The sequence below is a fragment of the Pan troglodytes genome, chromosome 13, assembly GCF_028858775.2.
Source record: "Pan troglodytes isolate AG18354 chromosome 13, NHGRI_mPanTro3-v2.0_pri, whole genome shotgun sequence".
In the NCBI taxonomy this organism is placed as follows: domain Eukaryota; kingdom Metazoa; phylum Chordata; class Mammalia; order Primates; family Hominidae; genus Pan; species Pan troglodytes.
The window spans coordinates 7,628,424-7,644,872 of NC_072411.2; positions in this window are offsets into that span (position 1 = coordinate 7,628,424).

A 16,449-nucleotide genomic window follows, 5' to 3' on the forward strand; every position below is an offset into this window, starting at 1 on the left:
AGATGGAAATATCTACAAGGCTGTCTGTATAAACATGGAAATATCTACACCGCTACCTGTATAAACACGGAAATATCTACACCGCTATCTGTAGAATCATGGAAATATGTACACCGCGGTCTGTATAAACAAGGAAATATCTCCACTGCTATCTGTATAAACATGGGAATATCTACACCGCTTTCTGTATAAACATGGAAATATCTACACCGCTCTCTGTGTAAACATGGTAATATCTACACAGCTATCTGTGTAAACTTGGAAATATCAATACTGCTATCTCTGTAAAGATGGAATTATCTACACCGTAATCTCTGCAAAGATGGAAATATCTACACTGCTATCTCTATAAACATGGAAATATCTACTCAACCATCTCTATAAACATGGAAATACCTACAGTGCCCTCTGTATACACATGGAAATACCTACAGAGCCATCTATATAAATATGGAAATACCTACACCGCTATCTCTATAAACATGAAAATATCTATACCGCCATCATCATAAACATGGAACTATCTACACCGCCATCTGTATAAACATGGAAACAACTACACCGCTATCTGCATAAACATGGAAATATTTACACCGCCGTCTCTATAAAGATTTAAACATCTACACCGTGAGCTGTATAAACGTGGAAATATCTACACTGCTATCTGTATAAACATGGAAATACCAACACCGCTATTTGTATAAACATGGAAATATCTACACCGCGATCAGTATAAACATGGAAATATCTACACGGCTATCTCTATTAGCATGGAAATAATTACACTGCCATCTCTATAAACATGGAAATATCTACACCGCCATCTGTATAAACCTGGAAATATCTACACTGCCATCAGTATAAATATGGAAATATCTACACTGCCGTCTGTAGAAAGATGGAAATATCTACAACGTGATCTGTATAAACAAGGAAATTTCTACATGGCTACCTTTATTAACATGGAAATATCTACACCGCTATCTGTATAAACATGGAAATATCTACACCACTATCTGTATAAATAAGTAAATATCTACACCGCTATTTGTATAATCATGGAATATCTACACAGCTAGTTGTATAAACATGGAAATATCTACAACGCTATCCCTATAAACATGGATATGTCTACACTGCTATCTGTATAAACATGGAAATATCTAAACTGCTATCTATATAAACATGGAAATATCTACCACGCTATCTGTGTAAACAAGGAATTACCTACAGAGCTATCTATGTAAACATGGAAATACCTACACAGTCATCTGTATAAATATGGCAATATTTACTCAACCATCTATATAAACATGGAAATATCTACACTGCCCTCTGCATACTCATGGAAATATCGACACAGCCATATGTAAAAAATGGAAATAGCTACACTGCTATCTCTATATCCATGGACATATCTACCCCGCCATCTCTATAAACATGAAAATATCTACACCGCCATCCTCAGAAACATGGAACTATCTACACCGCCATCTGTATAAACATGGAAAAAACCTACACAGGCATCTGTATATACATGGAAATATCTACACCGGTAACTGTGTAAATATGGAAATATCTACGCCGATATCAGTGTAAAGGTGGAAATATCTACACCGCTATCTGTGTAAACATGGAAATATCTACACCGCTATCTATATAAACATTTAAATATCCACACCGCTATCTGTGTAAACATGGAAATCTCTACACCGCTATCTGTGTAAACATGGAAATATCTACACTGATATCTATGTAAAGATGGAAATATCTACAACGCTATCAGTGTAAAGATGGAAATATCTACACCACTATCTGTGTAAACATGGAAATCTCTACACCACTATCTATATGAACATGGAGATAAGTACAACGCTATCTTTGAAAAGATGGAAATATCTCCACCACTATCTGTATAAACATGGAAATAACTTCACCTATATCTGTATAAACCTGGAAATATCTACACCGTTATCTCAATGAACCTGGAAATACCTCCACAGCTATCAGTATAAACATGGAAATATCTCAACCGCTATCTCTGTAAACATGGAAATATCTTCACAGCCATCTGAAGACAGATGGAATTATCTACACCGCGAGCTGTATTAACATGGAAATATCTACACCGCCACCTGTATAAACATGGAATTATCTTCACGGCTATCTATATAAACATGGAAATACCGACACCGCTATTTGTATAAACATGGAAATATCCACACCGCCATCTGTATAAAGATGTGAATATCTACACCGAGAGCTGCATAAACATGGAAATATCTACACCGCTATCTGTATAAACATGGAAATACCAAAAACGCTATACTTATAAACATAGAAATAACTACACCGCTATCTGTATAAATATGGAAATATCTACACCGCTATCTCTATAAATTTGGAAATATCTACATTGCAATCTCTATAAACATGGAAATATCAACACTGCTATCTGTATAAACATGGAAATATATACAGCACCGGCTCTATAAACATGGAAATATCTACACTGCCACCTGTATACACATGGAAATATCTACAGAGCCATCTGTATAAACATAGAAATATCAACACCGCTGTCTTTATAAACAAGGAAATATCTACAACGCTATCGCTATAAACATGGAAATACCAGCACTGCTTTCTCTATAAACACGGAAATACCTACACTGTTATCTCTATAAACATGGAAATATCTACACCGCCATCTCTATAAACATGAAAATATCCACACTGCCATCTGCATAATCATGGAAATATGTATACTGCCATCTGTATATACATGGAAATATCTACACCGCCATCTGTATAAACATGGAAATATCTACACTGCCATCCTTAAAGATGTAAATATATACAATGCCGTCTGTATAAAGATGTAAATAACTATACCGTGAGCTGTATAAACATGGAAATGACTACACTGCTATCTGCATAAACATGGAAATATCTACACCATGATCTGTATAAATATGGAAATATCTACACTGCTATCTGTATAAACATGGAAATATCTACACCGCAATCGGTATAAACATGGAAATATCTACACCGCTATCTGTATAAACATGGAAATATCTACACCACTATGTGTATAAATATGGAAATATCTACACCGCTATCTCTATACACATGGAAATATCTACACCGCTATCTGCATAAACATGAAAATATCTACAGCGCTATCCCTATAAACATGGAAATATCTACACCTCAATATGCGAAAAAACGGAAATATCTACACTGTCGTCCCTATAAACATGAAAATATCTACACCACCATCTGTATAAACATGGAAATATCTACACTGCCATCGGTATACACATGGAAATATCTTCACAGCCATCTGTATAAACATGGAAATGTCTACACCGCTATCCCTATAAACATGGAAATATCAACACCGCTATGTGTATAAACATCGAAATATCTACACCGCAATCTCTATAAACATGGAAATATATACACCCCAATCTCTATAAACATTTAAATAACTACACCGCCATCTGTATAAACATGGAAGTATCTACAGAGTCATCTGTATAAACATGGAATTATCTACACTGCCATCTGTATAAACATGGAAATATCTACACCGCTATCTGTATAAACATGGAAATATCTACACCACTATCTGTATAAACATGGAAATACCTACACCGCTATCTGTATAAATATGGAAATATTTACACCTCTATCTCTATACACCTGGAAATACCTACACCGCTATCTGCATAAACACCGAAATATCTACACCGCTATCTCTATAAACATGGAAATAGCTACACCACAATCTGTATCTACATGGAAATATCTACACCGCTGTCTGTATAAACATGGATATATGTACACCACTATCTGTATAAACATGGAAATATCTACACCGCCATCTGTATAAACATGGAAATATCTCCACCGCTATCTGTTTAAACATGGAAATACCTACTACGCTATCTGTGTAAACATGGAAATATCTACACCTCCATCTGTATAAACATGGAAATATCTACACTCCCATCTGTATAGAAATGGAAATACCTACACAGCCATCTGTATACCCATGGAAATATCTACACAGCCATCCGTAGAAACATGGAAATATCTACTCCGCTATCTGTATAAACATGGAAATATCCCTACCGCTATCTGTATAAACATGGAAATAACTACACCGCTATCTCTATAAACATGGAAATATCTACAAAGCTATGTGTACAAACATGGAAATACCTACACCACTATCTGTATAAACGTGGAAATATCTCCACCGCTATCTGTATAATCGTGGAAAATCTACACCACCATCTGTATAAACATCGAAATATCTACACTTCCATCTGAATACACATGGAAATATCTACACAGCCATCTGTATAAACTTGGAAATATCTACACCGCTATCTCTGTAAACATGGAAATACCTACACTGCAATCTGTATAAACATGGAAACATCTACACCGCTATCTTTATAAACATGGAAATTTCTACACTGCTGTCTGTACAAACATACAAATATCTACAACGCTCTCTGTGTAAACATGGAAATACCTACGCCGCTATCTGTGTAAACATGGAAATATCTACAACGCTATCTGTATAAACATGGAAAGATCTACACTGCTGTTTGTATAAACATGGAAATATCTACATCGCTGTCTGTATAAACGTGGAAATATCTCCACCGCTATCTGTATAAGCATGGAAATTTCTACAACACAATCTTTATAAACATGGAAATATTTACACCGCTATCTGCATAAACATGGAAATATCAACAACAATATCTGTATAAACATGGAATTATCTACATGGCTATGTCTATGAACATGGAAATATCTGCACCGCCAACTGAATAAACATGGAAATACCTACACGGTCATCTGTATAAACGTGGAAATATCTACACCACTATCTGTATAAACATGGAAATATCTACATGGCTATCTCTATAAACATGGAAATATCTACACGGCCATCTGTATAAACACGGAAATATCTACAGAGTCATCTGTATAAACATGGAAATATCTACACCAATATCTGAAGAAACATAGAAAAATATACACTACCATCGGTATAAACATGGAAATATCTACACAGTCATCTCTATAAACGTGGAAATATCTACACCGCTATCTGTATAAACATGGAAATAGCCACATCGCTATCTGTAGAAACACGGAAATATCTACACCGCCATCTGTAAAAATATGAAAATATCTACAGAGTAATCTGTATAAACATGGAAATATCTACACTGCCATCTGTATACACATGGAAATATCTACACAGGCATCTGTATAAACTTGGAAATATCTACACCGCCATCTGCATATAAATGGAAATATCTAAACTGTCATCTGTATAAACTTGGAAATATCTACACCACTATGTGTATAAACATGGAAATAACTTCACTGCCATCTGTGTAAACTTGGAAATATCTACACAGCCATTTCTATAAACATGGAAATATCTACACTGCTATCTGTATAAACATGGAAATATCTAGACCGCCTTCTGTAAAAACATGGAAATATATACTCAGTCATCTGTATAAACAGGGAAATAACTACACCACCATCTTTATAAACATGGAAATATCTACACTGCCATCTGTATACTCATGGAAATATCTACAAATCCATCTGTAGATACATGGAAATATCTACACTGCTATCTCTATAAACATGGAAATAGCTACACCGCAATATGTATCAACATGGAAATATCTACACCGCTATCTGTATAAACATGGATATATCTACACCACTATCTGTATAAACATGGAAATATCTACACCGCCATCTGTATAAACATGGAAATATCTCCACCGCTATCGGTTTAAACATGGAAATATCTACTCCACTATCTGTGTAAACATGGAATTATCTACACCTCCATCTATATAAACATGGAAATATCTACACAGCCATCTGAATAAACATGGAAATATCTACACCGCTATCTCTATAAACATGGAAACATCTACAATTCTATGTCTATTAACATGGAAATATCTTAACCGCTATCTTTATAAACATGGAAATATCTACACCGGCATCTCTATAAACATGAAAATATCTATACCGTCATCTCCAGAAACATGGAACTATCTACACCGCCATCTGTATAAACACAGGTATATCTAAACCACTCTCTGTATAAACATGGAATTATCTACACTGCCATCTGAATAAAGTTGGAAATATCTACACCGAAAGCTGTATAAACATGGAAATATCTACACCGCTATCTGTATAAACATGGAAATACTAACACCGCTATCTGTATAAACATGGGAATATCTACATCGCTATCTGTATATACATGGAAATATCTACACCGATATGTGTATAAAGATGAAAATATCTACAAGGCTATCTGTGTAAACCTGGAAATATCTACACAGCTATCTGTGTAAATTTTGAAATATCTACAGAGCTATCTGTATACAGATGGAAATATCTGCACCTCTATCTCTGTAAGCATGGAAATATCTACACCGCTATCTCTATAAACATGGAAATATCCACACTGCTATCTGTATAAACAAGGAAATATCTAAACCGCCATCTGTATAAACATGGCAATATCTACACGGATATCTGTGTAAACATGGAAATATCTACACCGCTATCTGTATAAAAAAGGAAATATCTACACCGCCATCGGTATATACATGGTAATATCTACACTGCTATCCGTATAAACATGGAAATATCTTCACCGCTATCTCTATAAATATGGAAAAATCTACACCGCTATCTCTATAAACAAGGAAATATGTACACCACTATCTGTATAAACATGGAAATATCTACACCGTAATCTGTATAAACATGGAAATATCTACACCGCTATCTGAATAAACAAGGAAATATCTACAACGCCATGTGTATCAACATGGAATTATCTACACCGCCATCTGTATAAACATGGAAATATCTACACCGCTATCAGTATAAAGATGGAAATATCTACACCGCTATCTGCAAAACGTGGAAATATCTACACCGCTATCTGTATAAAAGTGGAAATATATAATCCGCTATCTGTATAAACGTGGAAATAGCTTCAACGCTATCTGTATAAACGTGGAAATATCCACATCGCTATCTTTATAGCCGTGGGATTATCTCCACCGCTATCTGTATAAACCTGGAAATATCTACACCGGTATCTGTATAAACAAGGAAATATCTACACCGCTATCTGTAGAAACACGGAAATACCTACAATGCTATCTGTGTAAACATGGAAATATCTACACCGCTATCTGTGTAAAGATGGCAATATCTACACCGCAATCTGCGCAAAGATGGAAATATCTACCGCGGTATCTCCGTAAACATGGAAATATCTACACCGCCACCAGTATAAACACGGAAATATCTACACCGCCATCTGTATAAACATGGAAATATCTCAACCGCTATGTGTATAACCATGGAAATATCTACAACACTCTCTGTGTAAAGATGGAAATATCTACACAGCTATCTGTGTAAACATGGAAATATGTACACCGCTATCTGTGTAAAGATGGAAATATTTACACCACAATCTGTGCAAATATGGAAATATCTACACCGATATCTCTGTAAACATGGAAATATCTACACCGCTATCTGTGTAAACAGGGTAATATCTACACTGCTATCTGTATAAACATGGAAATATCTACACAGCCATCTGTATAAACATGGAAATATCTACACGTCCATCTCTATAAACATGGAAATATCTTCACCGCTATCTGTATAAACATGGAAATAGCCAAACCGCTTTAAGTATAAACATGGAAATATCTACTCCACCATCTGTAAAAACTTGGAAATATCTACAAAGTCATCTGTGAAAACATGGAAATATCTACACCGCTATCTGTATAAACATGGAAATATCTTCACCGCGAGCTGTATAAACCAGGAAATATCTACACCGCCATCAATATAAACATGGTAATATCTACACCAATATCTGTATAAAGATGGAAATATCTACACCACAATCTGTATATACATGGAAATATCTACACCGGTATCTGTATAAACATGGAAATATCTACACCGCTATCTGTATAAACATGGAAATATCTACAACGCTATCTGTATAAAAATGGAAATATCTACACCGCTATCTGTATAAACATAGAAATGTCTACACCGCTATCTGTATGAACATGGAAATATCTCTATGGCCATCTCTATAAACATGGAAATATCTACACCGCCATCTGTATAAACATGGAAATACCTACACGGTAATCTGTATAAACATGGAAATATCTACACAACTATCTGTATAAACATGGAAATATCTACATCGCTATCTGCATAAACATGGAAATATCTACACTGCCATCTGTATAAACATGCTAGTAGCCACTCCGCTATCTGTATAAACATGGAAATATATACACCACCATGTGAATAAACATGGAAATATCTACACAGCTATCGGTATAAACATGGAAATATCTACACCTCATTCTCTATAAACATGGAAATATCTCCACCATCATCTGTATAAACATGGAAATATATACAGAGTCATCTGTATAAACATGGAAATAAATGCACTGCTATCTGTATAAACATGGAAATATAAACACCACTTTCTCTATAAATATGGAAATGTCTACACTGATATCTGTATAAACATGGAAATATCTACACCGCTTTCTGTAAAAACATTGAAATATCTACAACACTACCTGCATAAATATGGAAATAACTGCATTACTATCTCTATAAACATGGAAATATCTACACCGCTATCTGTATACACATGGAAATATCTACACCGCTATATGTAAAACATGGAAATATCTACACCGCTATCTCTATAAACATGGAAATATCTACACAGCTATCTGTATAAACATGGAAATATTTACACCGCTATCTTTATAAACATGGAAATATCTACATCGCTGTCTGTATAAACATGGAAATATCTCCACAACTATCTCTATAAACATGGAAATATCTACACTGCTCTCTTTATAAACATGGAAATATCTGCAACTCTATCTGTGTAAACATGGAAATATCTACACAGCTCTCTGTGTAAACATGGACATATGTACAACACTATCTGTGTAAAGATGGAAATATCTAAACCGCAATCTGGGCAAATATGGAAATATCTACACCGCTATCTTCGTAAACATGGAAATATCTACACCGCCATCTCTATAAACATGGAAATATCAACAGCGCTATCCGTATAAACATGGAAATATCTACACCACGATGTGTATAAACATGGAAATATCTACACCGCTATCTGTATAAACATTTAAATATCTACACTGTCATCTGTATACACATGGAAATATCTACACCGCTATCTGTAAAAACATGGAAATATCTATATCGCTATCTGTATAAACATGGAAATTTCTCCTCCGTTACATGTATGAACATGGAAATAACTACACTGCTATCTGTATAAACATGGAAATATGTACAATGCTATCTCTATAAACATGGAAAATTCTACACCGCTATCTCTATAAACATGGAAATACCTACACGGCTATCTCTATAAACATGGAAATTTCTACACTGCTATCTGTATAAACATGGAAATATCTACACCACGATCTGTATAAACATGGAAATATCTACACCGCTGTCTGTATAAATATGGGAATATGTACCCCGCTATCTCTATAAACATGGAAATGTCTACACAGCTATCTCTATAACCATGGAAATATCTACACCGCTATCTCTATAACCATGGAAATATCTACACCGCTATCTGTATAAATATGAGAATATCTACTCCGCTGTCTGCTATAAACATGGAAATGTCTACACAGCTATCTCCATAACCATGGAAATACCTACACCGCTATCTGTATAAACATGTAAATATCTACACCGCTATCTGAATAAATATGGAAATATCTACACCGCTATCTCTATAAACTTGGAAATATCTCCATCGCTATCTGTATAAGCATGGCAATATCTCCACCGCTATCTTTATAAACATGGAAACATCTACACCGCTATCTGTATAAACATGGAAATACCTACACCGCTATCTGTATAAAGATGGAAATATCTACAACGCTATCTGTGTAAACATGGAAGTAACTACAGAGCTATCTGTGTAAACATGGAAATATCTACACCGCTATCTGTGTAAACATGGAAATATCTACACTGCTATCTTTATAAACATGGAAATATCTACACCGCCATCTCAATAAACTTGGGAATATCTACACCGTCATCTGTATAAACATAGAAATATCTACACCGCTATCTGTATAAAGACGGAAATACCTACCCCGCTATCTCTATAAACATGGAAATATCTACACCACTATCTGTATAAACATGGAAATATCTAAACCGCTATCTCTATAAACATGGAAATATCTACACTGTCATCTGCATAAACGTGGAAATATCTACACATTCATCTGTGTCAACATGGAACAATCTACACCATCATCTCTATAAACATGGAAATAGCTACACTACCATCTGTATACACATGGAAATATTTGCACCGCTATCTGTATAAAAATGGAATTGTCTACACCGCTATGTGTATAAACATGGAAATATCTACATGGCTATCTCTATGAACATGCAAATATCTACCCCACCATCTGTATAAACATTGAAATAATTACACAGTCATCTGTATAAACATGGAAATACCTATAACACTATCTGTATAAACATGGAAATATGTACACTGCCATCTGTATAAACATGGAAATACCTACACAGTCATCTGTATAAACATGGAAATTTCTACACCACTATGTGTATAAACATGGAAATATCTAGACTGCCATCAGTATAAACATGGAAATATCGCCACAGGCATCTCTATAAACATGGAAATATCTACATCGCTATCTGTATAAACATGGAAATAGCCACACCGCTATCTGTATAAATATGGAAATCTGCACACCGCCATATCTATAAACATGGAAATACCTACAGCGCTATCTGTATAAACGTGGAAATAACTACATGGTTATCTCTATAAACATGGAAATATCTACACCACCATCTGTATAAACATGGAAATATCTCCAACACTATCTCTATAAAGAAGGAAATATCTCCACCGCTATCTGTATTAACATGGAAATATCTACAACGCTATCTGTATAAACATGGAAATATCTGCACCGCTATCTGTATAAACATGGAAATATCTCCATCGCTGTGTGTATTAACATGGAGAAATCTACACTGCCATCTGTATAAACATGGAAATAGTCACACCGCTATCTGAATAAACATGGAAATATATACAGCGCCATCTGAATAAACATGGAAATATCTACACGGCTATCTGTATATATGGAAATGTCTACACCGCTATCTCTATAAACATGGAAATATCTACCAAGCTATCTGTAGAAACATGGAAATATCTACTCCGCTATCTTTGTAAACATGGAAATATCTACACCGCCATCTGTATAAACATGGAAATATATACACAGTCATCTGTATAAACATGGAAGCAACTACACCACTATCTGTATAAGCATGGAAATATCTACACCGCTATCTGTATAAACATGAAAGTATCTACACGGCTATCTATATAAATATGGAAATACCAGCACTGACATCTCTATAAACATGGAAATCTCTACACTGCTATCTGTATAAACATGGAAATATCTACCAAGCTATCTGTAGAAACATGGAAATATCTACTCCGCTATCTTTGTAAACATGGAAATATCTACATTGCCATCTGTATACAAATGGAAATATCTAACCAGCCATCTGTATAAACATGGAAATATCTACACCGCTATCTGTATAAACATGGAAATATCTACATTGCTATCTGTATAAACATGGAAATATCTACACTGCCATCTGCATAAACATGCTAGTAGCCACAACGCTATCTGTATATACATGGAAATATATACACCACCATGTGAATAAACATGGAAATATCTACACCGCTATCGGTATAAACATGGAAATATCTACACCGCATTCTCTATAAACATGGAAATATCTCCACCATCATCTGTATAAACATGGAAATATATACAGAGTCATCTGTATACACATGGAAATAACTACACTGCTATCTGTATAAACATGGAAATATCAACAGCACTTTCTCTATAAATATGGAAATGTCTACACCGATATCTGTATAAACATGGAAATATCTACACCGCTTTCTGTAAAAACATGGAAATATCTACAACGCTACCTGTATAAATATGGAAATATCTACACTGCCATCTGTAGAAAGATGGGAATATCTACACCGCTATCTCTATAAATATGGAAATATCTACACCGCCATCTCTATAAACATGAAAATATCTACACTGCCATCTCCATAAAGATGGAAGTATCTACTCCGCCATGTGTATAAACACGGAAATATCTACACCACCATCTGTGTAAACATGGAAATATCTACACCGCTGTCTGTATAAACATGGAAATATCTACACCGCCATCTGCATGTCCATGGAAATATCTACGCCACCATCTGTATAAACATGGAAATATCTACACGGCCATCTGTGTATAGATGGAAATATCAACAGCGCCATCTGTGCAAACATGGAAATATCTACACCGCTATGTCTATAAACATGGAAATATCTACAACGCCATCTCTCTAAAGATGGAAATATCTACACTGCCATCTCCAAAAAGCACGGAACAAACTACTCTGCCAACTGTATAAACATGGAAACATCTACACCGCCATCTGTGTGAATATGGAAGTATCTACAATGCCATCTGTATAAAGATATAAATATCTGCACCGCGAGCTGTATAAACATGGAAATATCTACCTCGCTATCTGTATAAACGTGGAAATATCAACACCGATATCGGTATAAACATGGAAATATCTACAAGGCCATCTATATAAACACGGAAATATCTACACCGCTAAGTCTATAAACATGGAAATACCTACACCGCTATCTCTATAAACATGGAAATATCTACACCGCTATCTGTATATACATGGAAATATCTACACCGATATCTGTATAAACATGGATATATCTACACCGCGATCTGTATAAACATGGAAATATCTACACCGCGATCTGTATAAACATGGAAATATCTTCACCTCGATCTGCATAAACATGGAAATATCTTCACCAAGATCTGTATAAACATGAATATATCTACACCGCTATCGGTATAAACATGGTAATATCTACACCACCATCTATATAAACATGGAAATATCTACACCGCCATCTGTATAAACATGGAAATATCTACAATGCCATCTGTAGAAATATAGAAATATCTACACCGCAATCTGTGTAAACATGGAAATATCTACACCGATATCTGTAAAAACATGGAAATATCTACACCGCCATCTGTATAAACATGGAAATATCCACACCGCAATCTGTATAAACATGGAAATATCTACAGCGCCATCTCTATAAACATTGAAATATCTACACTGCCATCTCTAAAAACATGGAAATATCTACACAGTCATCTGAATAAACATGGAAATATCTATACCACCATCTGTATAAACATGGAAATACCTACAATACCATCAGTATACACATGGAAATATCTACAGAGACATCTGTATAAATATGGAAATATCTACACCGCCATCTGTATAAACGTGGAAATATCTACACTGCCATCTGTAGAAAGATGGAAATATCTACACTGTTATCTCTATAAATATGGAAATATGTACACCGCCATCTCTATAAACATGAAAATATCTTCACTGCCATCTCCATAAAGATGGAAGTATCTACTCCGCCTTGTGTATAAACACGGAAATATCTACACCACCATCTGTGTAAACATGGAAAAATCTACACCGCTGTCTGTATAAACATGGAAATATCTACACCGCCATCTGCATGTCCATGGAAATATCTACGCCGCCATCTGTATAAACATGGAAATATCTACACGGCCATCTGTGTATAGATGGAAATATCAACACCGCCATCTGTACAAACATGGAAATATCTACACCGCTATCTCTATAAACATGGAAATATCTGCTCTGCCATCTGTAAAAACATGGAAATACCTATACAGTCATCTGTATAAACTTGGAAATATCTACAATGCCATGTGTATACACATGGAAATACCTACACAGCCATCTGTATAAACATGTAAATATCTACACTGCTATCTCTATAAACATGGAAATATCTGCACCGCCATCTCTATAAACATGAAAATATCTACACTGCCATCTCCATAAACATGGAACTAACTACTCCGCCATCTGTATAAACATGGAAACATCTACACCGCCATCTGTGTGAATAAGGAAATATCTACAATGCCATCTGTATAAAGATATAAATATCTGCACCGCGAGCTGTATAAACATGGAAATATCTACATCGCTATCTGTATAAACGTGGAAATATCTACACTGCCATCTGTAGAAAGATGGGAATATCTACACCGCTATCTCTATAAATATGGAAATATCTACACCGCCATCTCTATAAACATGAAAATATCTACACTGCCATCTCCATAAAGATGGAAGTATCTACTCCGCCATGTGTATAAACACGGAAATATCTACACCACCATCTGTGTAAACATGGAAATATCTACACCGCTGTCTGTATAAACATGGAAATATCTACACCGCCATCTGCATGTCCATGGAAATATCTACGCCACCATCTGTATAAACATGGAAATATCTACACGGCCATCTGTGTATAGATGGAAATATCAACACTGCCATCTGTGCAAACATGGAAATATCTACACCGCTATGTCTATAAACATGGAAATATCTACAACGCCATCTCTCTAAAGATGGAAATATCTACACTGCCATCTCCAAAAAGCACGGAACAAACTACTCTGCCAACTGTATAAACATGGAAACATCTACACCGCCATCTGTGTGAATATGGAAGTATCTACAATGCCATCTGTATAAAGATATAAATATCTGCACCGCGAGCTGTATAAACATGGAAATATCTACATCGCTATCTGTATAAATGTGGAAATATCAACACCGATATCGGTATAAACATGGAAATATCTACAACGCCATCTATATAAACACGGAAATATCTACACCGCTAAGTCTATAAACATGGAAATACCTACACCGCTATCTCTATAAACATGGAAATATCTACACCGCTATCTGTATATACATGGAAATATCTACACCGATATCTGTATAAACATGGATATATCTACACCGCGATCTGTATAAACATGGAAATATCTACACCGCGATCTGTATAAACATGGAAATATCTTCACCTCGATCTGCATAAACATGGAAATATCTTCACCAAGATCTGTATAAACATGAATATATCTACACCGCTATCGGTATAAACATGGTAATATCTACACCACCATCTATATAAACATGGAAATATCTACACCGCCATCTGTATAAACATGGAAATATCTACAATGCCATCTGTAGAAATATAGAAATATCTACACCGCAATCTGTGTAAACATGGAAATATCTACACCGATATCTGTAAAAACATGGAAATATCTACACCGCCATCTGTATAAACATGGAAATATCCACACCGCAATCTGTATAAACATGGAAATATCTACAGCGCCATCTCTATAAACATTGAAATATCTACACTGCCATCTCTAAAAACATGGAAATATCTACACAGTCATCTGAATAAACATGGAAATATCTATACCACCATCTGTATAAACATGGAAATACCTACAATACCATCAGTATACACATGGAAATATCTACAGAGACATCTGTATAAATATGGAAATATCTACACCGCCATCTGTATAAACGTGGAAATATCTACACTGCCATCTGTAGAAAGATGGAAATATCTACACTGTTATCTCTATAAATATGGAAATATGTACACCGCCATCTCTATAAACATGAAAATATCTTCACTGTCATCTCCATAAAGATGGAAGTATCTACTCCGCCTTGTGTATAAACACGGAAATATCTACACCACCATCTGTGTAAACATGGAAATACCTACACCGCTGTCTGTATAAACATGGAAATATCTACACCGCCATCTGCATGTCCATGGAAATATCTACGCCGCCATCTGTATAAACATGGAAATATCTACACAGCCATCTGTGTATAGATGGAAATATCAACACCGCCATCTGTACAAACATGGAAATATCTACACCGCTATCTCTATAAACATGGAAATATCTGCTCTGCCATCTGTAAAAACATGGAAATAGCTATACAGTCATCTGTATAAACATGGAAATATCTACAATGCCATCTGTATACACATGGAAATATCTACACAGCCATCTGTATAAACATGTACATATCTACACTGCTATCTCCATAAACATGGAAATATCTACACCGCCATCTCTATAAACATGAAAATATCTACACTGCCATCTCCATAAACATGG